This window comes from Oculina patagonica, chromosome 2, assembly GCF_052425735.1.
Source record: "Oculina patagonica isolate OP01 chromosome 2, crgOcupat, whole genome shotgun sequence".
Lineage (NCBI taxonomy): Eukaryota > Metazoa > Cnidaria > Anthozoa > Scleractinia > Oculinidae > Oculina > Oculina patagonica.
The window spans coordinates 20,131,600-20,147,402 of NC_135759.1; the positions used below are offsets into that span (position 1 = coordinate 20,131,600).

Here is a 15,803-nt window from a genome sequence, read left to right on the forward strand (position 1 = left end):
GAAGGAAATTTTCAACGTTCCAATCCGAACGGAAAAAGAGACAACCTCTGGAGGAATTCCACAATTTACGAATGGAATTTTCGAAAAATTACCTTTCAATTTGAGTTCAAACCGAAATTTTCAGAATTTTTGGCTGAATGGTAAGCACCCTTAATATCTTTGTGCATTTGTAGCTATTAAAATACTTATCATTGACATATTACAATGTAATATCACATAAGGTTAGTTTCGGTTTAGCACTTATGGGGATCATTTTATAAGTATCTATATCTCTTACGTTAATTTATTTATTTGTCAAGTTCTGTTATCAAGTCATTTTTGTTTAATTTTATTCGTACCGGGACAAGTACGCTTATGCATGCATCTTCGTGTTATACTGTGATGTTCCAAAAGTACGACCCTTCAAAGGCATACTGCAAGCGATACCACAATAATCTGCTGTTTGTTTTAAATGAACCTTATTCCAAAGGCAATATGCTACTTTGTTCACACATGATATACATGTAATATAAGTTCATTTCAACAAGGCTCATCCTTAAATCATCTTGGTACATACTAAAACGATGTAATTTAATAAGATGTATCGGCCCGCATACGGTACCCGTTTTTGCTAACCGCCTGACAGCGTCTCCTCAAAAGTAGGACCTTCCGGGAAAAGGCTACTAAGTCCTAAAGTAAGGAGAGTCGTAGCTTTCGGAACTTTGCAGTCGATTATCGTTTCTATTTTAACTACAGTTGAATCCCGATAACTCCAACCCTCAATAACTCAAACCTCCCGCTAACTCGAACTTTTTCTGATTCCCCTCTAGGTCGTTTTCTTACTAATATTAACCTCGATAACTAGAACTCCCGATAACTGGAACCGTTTTTGATTTCCCTTGAAGATTCGAGTTATCGGGATTCAACTGTAATTGTCTTTAAGTTAAGATTTTTTATTTTCAAGTTCAAGAGACCATGCATCTCCAAAAGTGTTTAAGCTGTGCTGCAAAACTTGTACACCTCTGCCAGTTATGATGTCAGATCGCAGAAACGCGGCGTCGCTATTAAAAAATCCGCCATCTTTTCACACATTTTAGAGCATCGAAATTTTAAAGATACGGAAAGAAAATTTTAAAAAATAAAATTTGTAACTGTTTCCGGGTTAAAGTGTTTCCAAAACTGGTCTTCTTCAGAACAACAAAACGATCCGCCATATTGCTAACATTTTACCAACAACCTTAAGAAGACCAGTAGAACTGGTCGAAACGTCGTTTTTGAAACATTGAACATCAGAATAATCCCGGAAACAGTTCAAATTTTAAGTTTTACAAAGATGATACGTGCAAGTTTCAGGAATTTGATGAGAAAATTTTAGTAAGAAAAGCATTTTCAATAAAACCACAAATTGAACCATCAAAATTGGAAATTTGAATGGGGCGAATGCTTTTCAATTAATCATCATAAATTAATCATCATTAATTGTTAAGTAAAGTCGTGAAGGTTGATCATTATAACTTGAACACTTGAACTTGCTTCATTTGAACTTGAAGCTACAAAAGTTGGATATAAGCCTGGGCTCTTTCCTCGTCTGTGAACGGGAACGCTAAATTTTTAGATAGATATAGAATCATAATTGATTCACCATAAGTAGGCATTATTCCTAACGGGCACTTGAATTGTTTCTAACCGTTATTACGGAGTTTTGACATTAAACTTGACTTTAAAATGGCTTTCCTGTACTATTTTGATCCTGCGGAAAATGATAGCTAGAGAAAGTTAATAGAGCGGCTGAGAATGACTCTAGATTGGAGGAGAAATGCTTAGCAATTAAAGAACTATCAGTTCAAGTTCATAATTTATGTCAATATAATTTCCAAAGGTGATTCAAGAATGGGAGATGATTGCTCGAGAAGCTCGGTTTATGACTATATTGGCCATTCCGAGGTTGCGCAGGGAACTGGAGCGAGTTTTTGATTTTAAGCAATCGATAATCTAACACCACCACATGAAAGATGACAGTTGTCTCAAAACGGATGAAGAGTTTTAAGAGTTTATATGGTTTTGTGGGACGCTGGCTCACAATTAGAGACGTTTGTATGGATTTTGAACCATATTTCAAGGTCCATAACTTCGTTTCTGTTCATCCTGAGAGCATCAATCTTGGTCAAATGACCAATCTTGCCATCTTTCATGTGCTGGTGTCAGATAATCGACTACTTAAAATTTGAAACTCGCTCCAGTTCCCTACGCAACTTCGGAACGGCCAATATTCAACGCGCTAGGCGGTGAATATAGCATCTGAAGGTTTGGTTACTAAGCCATGCCATCTTTGCCATTCAGGCAAAGAAACGTGGCGGAGCAGAGGGGCATTCTGTCTGCGCATGTGTAGCAAATGGGATTTCATGAAGTTATCCGCTGAAACGCGCCTGCTCAAAAATAAACATGGCGGTCCGTGCAGCGATCGCAAAGAACTTCTTTCATGTCTCGTCTTCTCTTTTCAATCGCCAAAAATGTGAAAAAATCACAGAACAGCCGTGCGATATGTGTAGAAAAAGTCGCAGTAATTTAATTTTAGAAATACAAAAACCCGCGGATGAATTCAAGCCTTGTTTTTGGTGTGGAAGTCTGCAGACCAGGAGATCTCTGTGAAGCTGCTGTGAGGGTTAAAGAAGGTTCTTCAAGAACATAGACGGAATGGAAAGACATTTTAGTTTCTTTCAGTTTTTTTCTGCGTACAACCTCGTCTATAGGTACAGTTTAAAGCTGCCAAGCTGCCAGGAATTTACTCGCAAATACGAATGATGTATTTATGTAAGCATATTATGGAGTAAAGAAATTAAAGTAATATGCCTGTCTTTAGTTTAATGAATGTTTGTTAGCATGAACGGGAATACCCCAGGACGACTTCCTAAAAAAATGGCAGTGTTTTTGTCAAGAAGCTGAACTAAATAGTGCTAGAGATGTTGTAGTGTTACCTGGAGAAAACTACTTTCTTAGAGAACAAGTATAACTTTGCCTTTCAAGTGTAGCGAAGTAGGACCTTGTTGTTGTTTGGTTGCTAAACTATGGCTTAAAATAACCTTTTAAGTGTCGGGCATTTAGACAAAGTAAGGGTGGCTAAAAGGTAGCATTGACACTCCTTAAATTTGAATATTATAGACCAAATTGATAGTACTTCTGTTTGGTTCTTCTAAGTAAAGATGCTAGAGTCCATAGAGTATGTTCAGATGATTCCCACTGTCATGACAGTTTTTTTGTAAACATTTTATGCAAAAATGCAAACAAAGTTACATTTAAAATCCCTCTGCTTACAACTGGAAGAATCATTGCTCACACAAGACAATTATCCGAAACTTAAAGAAGGGATCAACACTGCTTACAGACACTCCTCTGCCATTTTACCCTACCAGGCCACATTTTTGCATTTCCCTTCATAAAAGGTAAAATAAAATGCGGTGGTATAATTAAGTGTTTTTACTTTCTGTATTTTAAAATGTTTTAATAGGTTGTTCTTAGTGCTCCGTTTCAAATTGCAAGAATTAAGAGTTGCAAAAAAAAAAAAATGAGGAGAATGACAGCTCTACAAGAGTTTGGGTGGCAAGCAACAGCATTAACCATAACCACTGCCATATACTTTGTGGTTCCACCAATTCTGTGCTCTCTTTCAGCATAGGGAAAAGACGAAAAAATGGTCATGAATAGTACAATAATTTGGACGGTTAAGGTGACAATCCACTACAATGTTATTGACAGTGGTAGATTGTCCCCTTAACTCACAAAATACAACTGGTAATACCACAACAGCAGTGTCAGAAACAGTTCCATTTATTAATCAAAATGTGCTACAGGGTTTGCTAACACACAAGGATAACCCTTTGAATGTATATATTTTAATTTGCATATGCTTAGGAGAGGCTTAGGTAATTATATGAGAACGTTTGTCGCCATTCAGCCTGGAGATTACATGGCCAGTTGCCTGTTTTACTGTAGACCAATTATATACCAGTCAGTTAATAAGTTCATAAGTTGCAAATTATCCTGATCTGGTCAACACCATGGAGGAACATTCTCTTATTACACATGATCATTCCATGTACTCAATTCCATCTACTTCAGTTTCTGGAGAAAGTTGTATTTATGATAGCTTGCCCTCGAACTTGACATTGCAGCCATCCATTCTGTCAACGGTCCCAACAATTTTTCCTGCTGTGCATTCCCTAAAACAGTATAGAGAACACATTGTTAGTTTCTTTTCACCCTTCTTAAAAACTGTATTTCCAAGAAGCTGCACAGAGCAAACATGGCTGTGTTAACTAGGTCTAAGAAATAAAAGCAATGATGTAATGGCAAAACAGCAAAATAGCATTTACCGGTACATGTAAATAAACAATTGGCAAAAAGCTATTATAAAAAGATTTTGTGTTTTAGAAATACATGTATGTACATTTTGGTAGGCTTCTTTTAGGGAGGTATGCCTCTATTTGCTCAATGTATTTATTGCAATTTACCTATTGCCCATGATGTGCTGAAAAATTTAATTTTTAAAGAAAAACACTGTTTTTGGACAGGAAAAGTGACAGAAATTAGACAGTAGTCATGTAAACTTGGACTAGGCTATTAACAGTTAAAAAATATTTACTTTTTTTCTGCAAACGTACCAATGTTGTATAATTTTCATTCTGGAATTAACTTGATTACATTTATTTTGTATTCACTTTGTATCAAAAGAAAAATTATATTTAAAAAAAATATCACCTGCACAGAACAGAGAAGGATTTCACACATGTATAAACAAGGAACAGTGAAAGTATTTTGTTGTCAACTCTTTTGTAACAGTACAATATTTTAAAATAAATATTCACACACTGCAATAAGGCAATGAATTATTGGTTTCAGCTCAAGCTCCAACAAAATTCTTAATTTCTTCGTGAAGGGCTTTATTAAGCTTCAAAGGCCAACTTTGACTGAAACTGTTCCAAATTAAAACATTTCCTTCTGCTATAAACCAGACTGCATTCTCCAAACATTTTCCTTGCATAACTACCGTTGTCATTAAAAAATAAAAATCGAGCGAGCTCCTATGTATTGCTAGTCGTTTGCAGGTAAGAGGCATTCCAATGAAATAAAGCTTACGCCATTCGATTCGAAATCTACATATTCGTACACAGAATGACCATCTTCGACTGCAAACGCCAGAAGTTTTGCTTCACAAAATAAGGTGCAGGCATTTTTCTTGGATAAATAAACTAGACATAATGAAAGAGGAACAAGCAAAGAAAGTCTTGATAGTGTTGCGGAACTTGGGGGCGAGTCAAATAAAAGAGATTTTCACTTGTTTTTACTCAAGAGAGCACTTGAAGGCAAAAAAAATGCAACGACAAAATTCCCACTAAAACGAAGGAAAAAATAAATTTAAATCAAAGTGTGACATAACGAGACTGCAACCACGGCAAAGGTAAATCACTACATACCTTGTGCAAAAGATTTGTAGAGCTGCAAGACCAAAGACCTCTGTGATCCACGGCTTGGAAAAACTATTAAAATTTGCCGAATTAAACTTTACCAAAAGCTCTCATAAGAAGATTAAAATCTTGCACACTGGAACATTTTTTAAAGCCTGGAGTCCTATACGGCTGTAAAGAGAAAGGAAAGACAATGTTGTCTGGAGTGATTTGAAACTTGGGGGCGGTTGGAAAGAAAATGCAAATTCGCTTTGAAGTGGAGACAAAATCAGATCAAATTCCAAATTTCCTACCTTGAATAGGGCCGTGTATCTGACGATCGTCTTAACAATACAACCAATGATTTAAGCCCATAGAACCTCAACATGTTGAGATTATCCTTCGGTGTCTTTCGTCTCCTATGGACATCTTGAACTTTCGTAAATCAAAAGTCAAACTTCACTGTTTGGCGGATTTTTCTTGTTTTGTTCGCAGTTTGATCGTCAAAATATCCTCATCCGAAGACACGGTAAACACCACGAGTATCCATAGTGTTAGACGTTTATGTAAACATGTTATTCTCTTTCATATCTGTTCATGAAAGCTTTCCAAGTGCGTAGATCACTCAGCTGAAAATCCACCGAAGCGCGCTCACACTTTGAAAATGGCGCCGACGATCTGGAATTCTGATTTATCTGGCGCATGCGCAGACAAAATGCCCATGTGCTACGTGGCGGCATTTGCTGAATGAAATTTTCCCTCATTAATTTGAAAGAAATTACTCCAATTCCTGGATATTTAAAACATTGGGACTTTTGCAAATTGACTACTATGGCTGTTGGACCGAAAATATTTTCAAGAGATAATTTTCAAGGCATTAGAATTGATCGTAAACATGGTGGTTTGGACATCGCACGCGGCCATGAGAAACTCAGTCAGATCGATTGAGCAAACATTTTTCAGTTCTCATATGACCAGAGCTACTCATTTCGAGAGGATTCACACAATTTCTCAGAAGTCACTAACGATAAAACAGAGGTACCAGATATCGATCTTTTTCGTAGTGGTTGTTTTGTTCTGTTACTAAAACGTAAGTGTAAATTCAGATTTTGAATTAAACTGGTTTACACGTATGCAGTCGAGCACTTGTGTTTGATGTTTTCGAGTTTTCTATTGTTATTTTGCAGTACTTGATATTCACCTTTGAAAATTATAGTAAAATCATTATCCGCCTCAGGCTTAATTAGCTGACTAAGACTGCTAACTAAAGATTGCTGTAAATACTGTTTGTCTTGTTGATAGACGCCTCCTTCCAGTTTCCATTTGTTTCCGTGTAATTTTAACGACGTTTTCCTAAAAAAGGAGGAACAGTTAGATACCAGCAGTTATTCAGAGAAAGATATGAGACGATATGCTATTTGGACTAAAAGACTTCGTGTCGTTGGGCTCCTTACACACAATTTAACCCTCGGGCATACAAGAGGAAGAGAGAAGTGGATGCCACCTCCCTCGAGGTTTTCTCGCAACTTTGAGATGGAGCTTTTACTCTATAATGTTGAAAATTTTTGTTGCTGTTCATTCATCCCTCGCGAGAATTTTGACTTGTCAACTGTGTGTCCATGATTGTTGACATTGCCTTGGCAATCGTGTAATTCCATGTAGGTGTGGCCAAATATCGACTGTTTTGACAAAATTCTTTAATTTGTCTTGTTTTGTTAATCAAAATTGCAAAATTCGTATAGTTTTGCATGTCATTAGTTTAGCTGTGCCTTAATGGAACGAATGCTGTTGGGGTTCCATCATCCACCCCCCCTCCCACCGTACCATAAGTGGGGGTTATCATATGGCCACAACGTTAGTCTTATCAAAAGCAGAAAGCTGTAATGGTTTTCATGCCAGCTCTGAAGGTAAGATGCAGTCGAATGCTTATTAATAAGTGGAACCAAAGTATCTTCTGTCTGGCCACCATGTTGTAGGCCATGAGATCATGCTATTTAACAAAACTGCAAAGCAACGTGAAAATTAAGCTGACTGGACTAGATTGAATCAAAACATATCATATTTTGTGATGTCTGGTGAAATTATTTTTGGTTCCAGCTTGCTGTTTGAGGCAAAAGAATATTACTATCAACATCACGCGTCACATTAAGGTCCATTTAAACTGATTTTTTTAAATATTTTATATAAACTGGCAGTGCTCGCTCGCTCATCATCATCATCATCATCATCATCATCATCATCATCATCATCATCATCCAGTCATTATTATTACTATAATTTACAAGACTCACTTTGACGTTTGAAAACATGTCGTAACCAAGCAGGACAAGCTATAGAAAGAAACCAAAACGATGATTACTACTAAGGAGGATTAAGACGGCTTACAAGCAACACACGTGAAAAAAATGCATTTTCTTTACAACTTCTGAATTAATAAAATGGCACAGAAAATGCTCTTACATCTTTGACAAATGACTGACTAACGTAATCCAGTTATAAAGCGTTATTTTAATGTTAAACTGTATTCACTTATAAAAACAAATTTTGGCAAATTCGAGGTCACACGACATCAAGCAATGAAAACTGTTTCCCGCCAAAAGTCTCTGAGCGGGCAACATTGCAAACTCTATGACGTCAGAAGGTATCAGTGTAATGTTGCCCGCGAATGTTGACCGTCGATCGCAATTTTTCTAAGTCATCGTCGTGCTATATAACAAATCACTTAATGACTGATCACTCGGAAAACCAGTTAATTTTGTTTCCCGAGCATCGCAATGTTTTCCGAGGCTGAGGTTCACGGGAAACAAAATAATCTGTTTCCCTCAGGAACAGTCTTTAAAAAGTGTATAATATGTTCGCTAAAACGCGTGCGTTTCTTTATATTAGAATTCTGACTGGAGTCAACATGACACCAAGGGGGCAAAGCGCTTCAGCTTTTTAACCGCGACCTCCTTGATAAAATCCGCAGGGTCAGTCGATTATCGAATTTTTACGGGACATCGAAGATTGAAGTTGTTTTTTCATCATTACAGCAACTATACTTATTGCGCCTTTCAATAACATGCAAACTCTGAAGTTCAAGACCCAACTAACGATGTTTTTTTTTTTGCTGCAGTCAATCACAATTATGGCGACGGCCAACGAACCTTGAAAAACAGAAGTTTGGATGTTACCGCACTGACTTACTTTTCTTTTCAATCTTTTCCAAACGAGGAACCAGGCCTTTGACGTCTTTTCCAGAATCCAGGCCATTTATTAATGCCCTTTTTAGAGCAGAGGGGAAAAGGCCCGGATTTGAACGTATGATTCGCAAGATGTGATGCTTCTTTGTGGGGCACTTGCTGCAAGGATTTGCGTCACTATCCACCCTGCAGAAAGTAGAGGTGGAAAGCAGTTAAAACATTAAAAAATACTCATACAGCTTCAAAACAAAACATACATAATTTTACAAATGAATGAAAAACATATCAAAGACAGATAATTTTTAGAATGTAAATTACCCTCAAATTGATATCGAAAGTTAAGACACTTCCTTCTAAGTTTAAAAATACTACTTTATTTCATTACACTGAACACCGATGGAGAAATGAATCATGCAAAATGGAGTAGAATGTTTTGCCACTGCTGCAGAATTTCTTTCATCATTACGAAATCTAAACAACTTAAAAGTCATAACAATATGACAATATGACATAATATAAAAAACAATATGATGAAAAAAACGATGCTCTGTTACCGGAAGCTGCTTCTGTCAAATTACTGGCTACTCATGGTGACAGATAGTTTGCAATAGCTGAAGAAAAATTGCGAAATACACTAGGCTACCAATGAACATTAGCTTAACCATTGGCTTACTATTCGCAAAACGCGCAATCTGATTGGCTGCACGGGTGACGTCTATTTATAGTTTACATTTCGCTAAATGTTCTCCGATTCTGATAAATTTGATCACGTAACGCGATAGTTTTCATCCGTGGACAGATAAAACAAGCCTACAGTGCCAGTCCTGTAGAAGGATTTCAGAAGCTCGTGCAAAGCTATTGTACTAATAATTTCACCTTTTTTCTCTTCAAGATATTTCTGAGAGCTTGTCGCGACAATTTTTTGTCAAAATTGTCAGGACAATTTAAACTTGTCCACCAGTCCGAATCGGCCCTTCTTTCGAACCTTTAGCTATTTTTATTGTACCATTTATTGTAAACTACTTTCTAACAAGCCTTTGCATGGAATTTGCGCTATAGAAATGCTGGTTTTTACCAGGACACCACCACCACCATCATCTTCATCATTGCAGCTACTTTTGATAAGTCAGTTACAAACTGCGATAATTTCATTTTCACGAACATTGTGTTACAAATTAAAAATCAAGCTGTGCCATTGATATAATTTGACATAACTGCATAAACAACAACAACAACTTACAAAAATCCATAGTGATTAAAAAGGTTTTTGCCCCAAGAACACCATTGTTTCCATTTTTTGCACTGTTTTTTTCTTTCTTGATCTGCTCTGTATCGCTGTCTTATCGCGTCGCTAATTAAAGCGATCAGACCAATGCCAAGAGCAATGAAAGCCCCTATGCCAGTAGCTGCTGCTGCAGCAGTTGCAGTAAATAATGCGGCTACGCCTGAAAAAAAAAAATAGATAAAAAATGTTTTTATACAGGGTCGCAAAGGGAATGGCGTCGTTTCATCCTTTTGTTTTCGGAAGTAGGAGGGGATGGGCCCCTGGGAGTTCCTGAAGCCTAAAAGCCTAATTTTTTCGACTTCTTTGCTTGTTTACAAGCAAAAGGAAGGAGAATAGCGGTTAAGTTGGGTAATCTCGAACCACATTCTTGTTAACTCTCAAGGGACTGTTTTAATTTCTCAAGGGAATACTTTCCGCTGTGGGTGATCAAAGCGCGTGACTTGTAAAGTGTCACTCTATAGTTATGCTTCAGCACTTCCGTTCTTGTAGAAAAAACGTGACTTGTCAAATTTACAAACGTTATATAACAATTAAAAACGTGAGTAGCCCAAATCTTACGTGACATAACCAATTAAGAATGTGAGGGGTTCAGCGCTTGAAGGCAGCGAAGTTTAAAACGATTAAGAACGCAATTTGTACTGGTACAAGTCTTTAGGCGCTAATATTAATCGGTCGGTATAAAACGCAGACCATGCAGACTGCAGACTGCAGACCGTGCAGACCGTGCAGACGGTGCAGACCGTGCAGACTGAGTATTTTTTTCTTCTTTTTTTACATTGTGTTTCACAAAACTTTTCACGAACGGTTTCCGAAGTTCGTTTGAAATTCGCGAAGTTCGCTACGAACTTTAGGGGAATTTCATTATGTAGTTGTCAATCAAATTACGAACTTCGAAACGAAATTGTGAATTTCACGTGCAGCGAAGTTGAAAGGTTGAGGAGTTCGCAAGTTGAGAAGAAGTTCGTCCAGTTTGTTTAATTTAATGAAATGAATCCGTTCATGGTACAAGGAAAGGCAATTTCAAGTCCAGGAAGGCAGGAAATCATCTAAAGTTGGCTTCAAGGTCAAGGATTATTTTATTTAGCTTCCAGCTTGTTGAGTTTTCTTGTACTGTCAGAGAGCGCGTTACACTGTAAACATTGGAACATTTTAAGTTATAGGTAAAACGAACTGGTCGGATATAGCAGTTTATTTGTTAAGTTCAGGTTTCTAGTTCAATTTTATAACGTAAACAAATGCTTCGGTTGGTAGTTATGCTTTTACAAGCTTGTCACTTTCTTACCGAATTTCCCACATAGTTGTTAACTATCAAGGGACTGTTTTAATTTCTCAAGGGAATACTTTTCGCTGTGGGTGATGAAAACGTCACTTGATAGGAATTCGTCAGTGCTTCCGATCCGAAGTGTTATTTTCAGACGTCGCTATATCTAGCCTTTTGCAACTTAAAGGTAGGTATTTTCATTGATCTCTGCCATTCATCGATTGAATCGCTTAGTTTGGCTGCTCCAGTTTGGCTTCTGAAGTTGCTCCCTTAGTTTTAACATGCTTAAAAGCTGCTGCGAATCTTCATTGTCAGAAGATATTGGCTAATGCGATTTTCTATTGTTACAAGTCGTCCACAATGCATGTCGTCTGTCTGTCCTCTTCATTGAAAGAAGTATTTTTAGCTCGTCACGCAATCTTCCCCGGTAACGAAATGTACAAGAAGATCATGGCGCCTTTTGGCACGTATTTACAAATTCCATGGTCTCGTTTTCCGTTCTGAACACGGATAATTCCATTTTAAAGTTCAAATGAAATGAAGAAACACCGAACAATTTTGAAGTGGATCTAAAATGGAAAATCATGGAGTACAGTGTGCTAAACCTGTTCCGGTGAGAAATTTATCTTTCGTAATTACGCGGCCAAGAATCGGAGCTTGCTTTTGACTTCAATTCACGGACTCAGTTGACCACGACTTAATGCAGCTTCTCAGGACTTCAGAAAGGAAAATGGTAATGTACAATATTGCTACGAACTTGAATGGAATTTTTAGAAGGATCGGTAAAGCCACTGAGTAAAAAAATTGACGTCGGGCTAAAATTAGACTTAATGCAGGATCTCACGGCTTTGAAAATGTGCGGAATTTAAGGTGGCCCGCGGGTATTTATCAAATACGTATGAACGAAATGCGTAATTTTAGATGGCAGTGTCGATAAATAAATGATAAAATGGAGAAAAGACAATTATTCCGAGTAACGCATCAAGTAAGGAATGCATTTTTTATCGTTTTGGGAAGTGTAAGAATTTTTACTGACGTTATTTGTATTTATTTTCAACAAAAATGACAGAATAAACTAGTAAACCTTTCACCTGTATTCCCCTTTTTCCGGTTTTCAGACTAGAACCAAAGGCAGATCGTGGCACAAATGTATCTCATGTTGATTCCACTGATTTGAATATCGCGGCCCGTTCAACAAATTTCGACAAGTTCTGAGCCGGAATACGGAAGGGTAGGCTAAAGCAAACCGCTTAAAATCAAATTCTTGTATGCAAAAGACTCATTTTTAAAGCCATCAACATCACATGTTGTGGCAACTAAATGCGAGTATCGATGGAGAAAGTCGCTTGTCTAACCTTGCTCTTCTATACGTCCATTATGATACCCCTATGCACCTTAACACGAAAGTAGGCTGTTGAACTCACGTACACCTCACTTACACCTCTGATAAGTAACGGTGTAGTATGTGTCGTTAAAGACAAACTCGTTTATATAGGAATGAGTGAAAATTAGTGGAATTCCCTGTTGTGAAATCTTAGAATTTATGTGCTGTCTAAATACAAAAAAGTAAAAATGAAGGACTTTTCAGCGGTCTTTATCAGGAAGAAATTTTTAAGCAAATGTTCAGTCTACAACTGAAAACGAACATACCCGGGCAAAAACCAGGCTACGGACCTGAATATTATCATTTTCCCTACTCATACTCCATGCAAAATAGTCGGTATCTCGAAGAGATCTTTGATTTGTGAAGCATTTTTTTTTTGCTGGTTGAGCCGTACTTTTCCCCTTTATTTTTTGCGGGGTCCGATGACTTAAACGTCTGATTCGAAGCTCGGAGGACAACCTTTGGAAATTCGATCATGCGATCTTGCTCCCAGGGTAAGTTTTGTTCAGCCCAGCAGAGCGTAACATGTTTATCTGATTCTCACGCTCTGGCGCGGAAAAGATATTCTACCAACTGAAATCTAACTGTTCCGAAAAACCTCTTCCTTAAGAACCCACTCGAAGGAGTGAAAAAAGGCAAAGGTTGCTTAGTACAGAAAATACAGCCGCACAAAAGTTTACGTTAAAATCTGATAACCTTCGCACTATTTTCATTTATGGACACTTACCAAAAGTTGCACCTAGGCCAGCAGAAGCCAGGAATGCAAAGTCGTTTGCTATTTTCCAAGGATCCTTACTGTCTGCTTTGAAATCCTGGACGAGGTCGTATATGCTTACACCGAAGAAAATAACGTCAGCAGCAATTCCAAAAACAGTAAAAACCTTTCCTAGTTTGGAAACCTTTTCCATACGAGCCAGCCTGGTAGTGCTTCTTCCAATGTTGTCCAGATCCACACTAACTTCTGTTGCTAACTCTTCTTGGAATGTAGCTAATTCTTCGGAAGTTCTAACACCGAAGTGCGTTGTTTGAGTGTTGCGCGGTCGAAATAGTTTTTCTTTCAAGACTTTTGCCAAGTCGTAGGTAACTTGTACGGTTCCAAAGACAGATCCTATACCACCGATAGCTGTTGCTGCAACAGCCGCGATATCTCTATCGTTTCCTTGGCGAAGGCCACTGTTTGGATTGTCGATTTCCCTGTATATGCTGTAGATGGCACCAACTGCTCCTAACAAGTTAAAGGTATGTGAAATACCCGCGACAAAACGAGGATTCTTCAGCATTATTTGGTGGAGAATACTGGACGGTAGCTCGCTAACAGAACGGTCTGTCTCTGCAAACTTCTCACTAAATAGCTCGCGCAGTTTATACCTTTTTTGTCTCATCTTAGTTAGTTGCTCAAATTTTCTCCAATTTCTCTCCCATGCGGCTACGTCGTTTTTGTCCCAAGGATTTTTAAGCAGGGAGTCGAATTCTTCACTTGCCTGACGTCTTCTTTGTTTGGCTTTGTTTATTTTTTTTATTACCCTTTTGTGTTTCATAACGAAAACATCCAGAAAGTTCTCCTTGAAATCGCGAGTGCGTTCGTCAACGGCCTTTAAGACGTCGAGCTTTCTCATGTCAAGGTAATTGCTTAAGACTCCAAGCTGCGTGCTTGTTATGGGATAAAGAATGACATTGAGTAGTCCTTCCATGACTTTTTTAAATGTAGTTTTGACTTCTTCTGGTACATTCGGCCCTTCATTTATTGCCGTAATCGCGGCACTTATAGCCTCCCTTTGTTTTTTCTCGTCCAGAGAGTGCAGTATTGTCCAAGGCTGTCCAAGAAAAATGAAAATGAAATTATTGTGGTTATTGGAAGCTTGCATGTACATGAGCTGTGTATTTATATCACAAAGACTTCCTGATTGCCCATGGGTATGTAGCTTTTATTGATATAGCTTTGTTCCAATTTTGCAGATCAATGCTAGTTATGAGCCCAGGAGCCGTTTATATTTTTCTAACGAAATTTTTGTGTTATAAGACCGCCGGAAAATTATTTTTTTTGGGGTTTTTTTTTTTGTTTTTTTTTTTTTTGAAAATACGACACTGTGTAGCAGTGTACTTTGGACATATAACGGTGTAGCAAGTATTATAATATGATTAAATGATAAAAAGAAAAGGGTGATATCCAAGATGCTATCTGCCTGATTGCGGGTAGGAATTAAGAAAAGATATTCAACCTTACGGAGAGTGTTGGTTATGAACCTAAGTAATCTTTTACGACACGTAGAATGTAACATTTTCTACACGTTCTGGTGCGTATCGAAAATAGAAAACAAAACAGCTTGTCATTGGTGAAAAAATGGACAAACAAACCTTCGAAGTTATTTCCTTGGCCAAGAGTGCGCTCATGATGTCTTGTCTGACTTCTATTCCCAAGTCTGGTCGAATAAAGTCTAAGACTTTCAGGTGTGAATCAAGAATAGGCTGTAGATATATTTTATCATGGGTTAACAACTCTTCTAGAAATTCTTGACTTCTAAGTCTAGTGGCAATTAAGATTGCTAATCCACCATATGCTGAGTACTTTTCGGAAACATCGCGAAGAAAGTTTGGTGCGACTTCCTTGCGTATCTTAAGAAGTTCGTTGTTCATCCACTTGGACCGGAAGGCTTGAGTGAGTTTATCTTTAATTTTTTGTTTTTGGACTCTATCCGCCCAAAATGTTGAGTTAGATAAGGACACACACGCTTCCAGATCACCAAGTTCTTGCCAACTGTGTGTACCACTCGGGGGCCTTTTAGTAGGGCTTGCAGGTGGTGGTTTAGGAATGCGTTCATTAATCTTGCGCATGAACGACGCATGTACTTTCTCGCCAATCTCATTTAGTAAAGTGACATCAAAATGCACGGAAAGAAAAGGCTTAAACAATCCCTCTCCAAAACTGCCAAGACCCACTGCGTTAGTGACAACCTTGGTCAAAGATGCAACCGAGTTAGGAGCCTTGTTGTTCACGCTGTCAGCATCAAATTGAAAGAGTGTCGCAATTGCCGCACACATCCCAGTTATCTTAAAAGGAGGTGGAATCAACCAAACGAATGAAGTTGGAGCATCGGGATATTCAAGACTTTGAAGACCACCAATTCGAGCAAGATTTTTGAACTCTCCCGAAGAAGACGAATCAGAAGGTGGTTTATATGAAACGCTGTAAAATAATCCTGAAGTCATTCTCCGTTGGGCATAGCTTCCCTCTTGATAAACAGTGCTAAATAGGACGTCAAGTTTAGCCTTT

General features: G+C 37.9%; 1 long non-coding RNA gene across 1 annotated transcript; it reads right to left on the reverse strand.

Annotated features, from left to right (window-relative positions):
• Positions 1–3,786: 3,786 nt before the first annotated feature.
• LOC144641832 (uncharacterized) lies at positions 3,787–6,143 on the reverse strand. The gene is made up of 3 exons (XR_013568633.1): positions 5,735–6,143; positions 5,451–5,612; positions 3,787–4,196 (listed from the first exon to the last, which is right to left on the reverse strand). It is a non-coding gene; the product is annotated as an uncharacterized LOC144641832 (long non-coding RNA).
• Between the last annotated feature and the right edge of the window lie 9,660 nt (positions 6,144–15,803).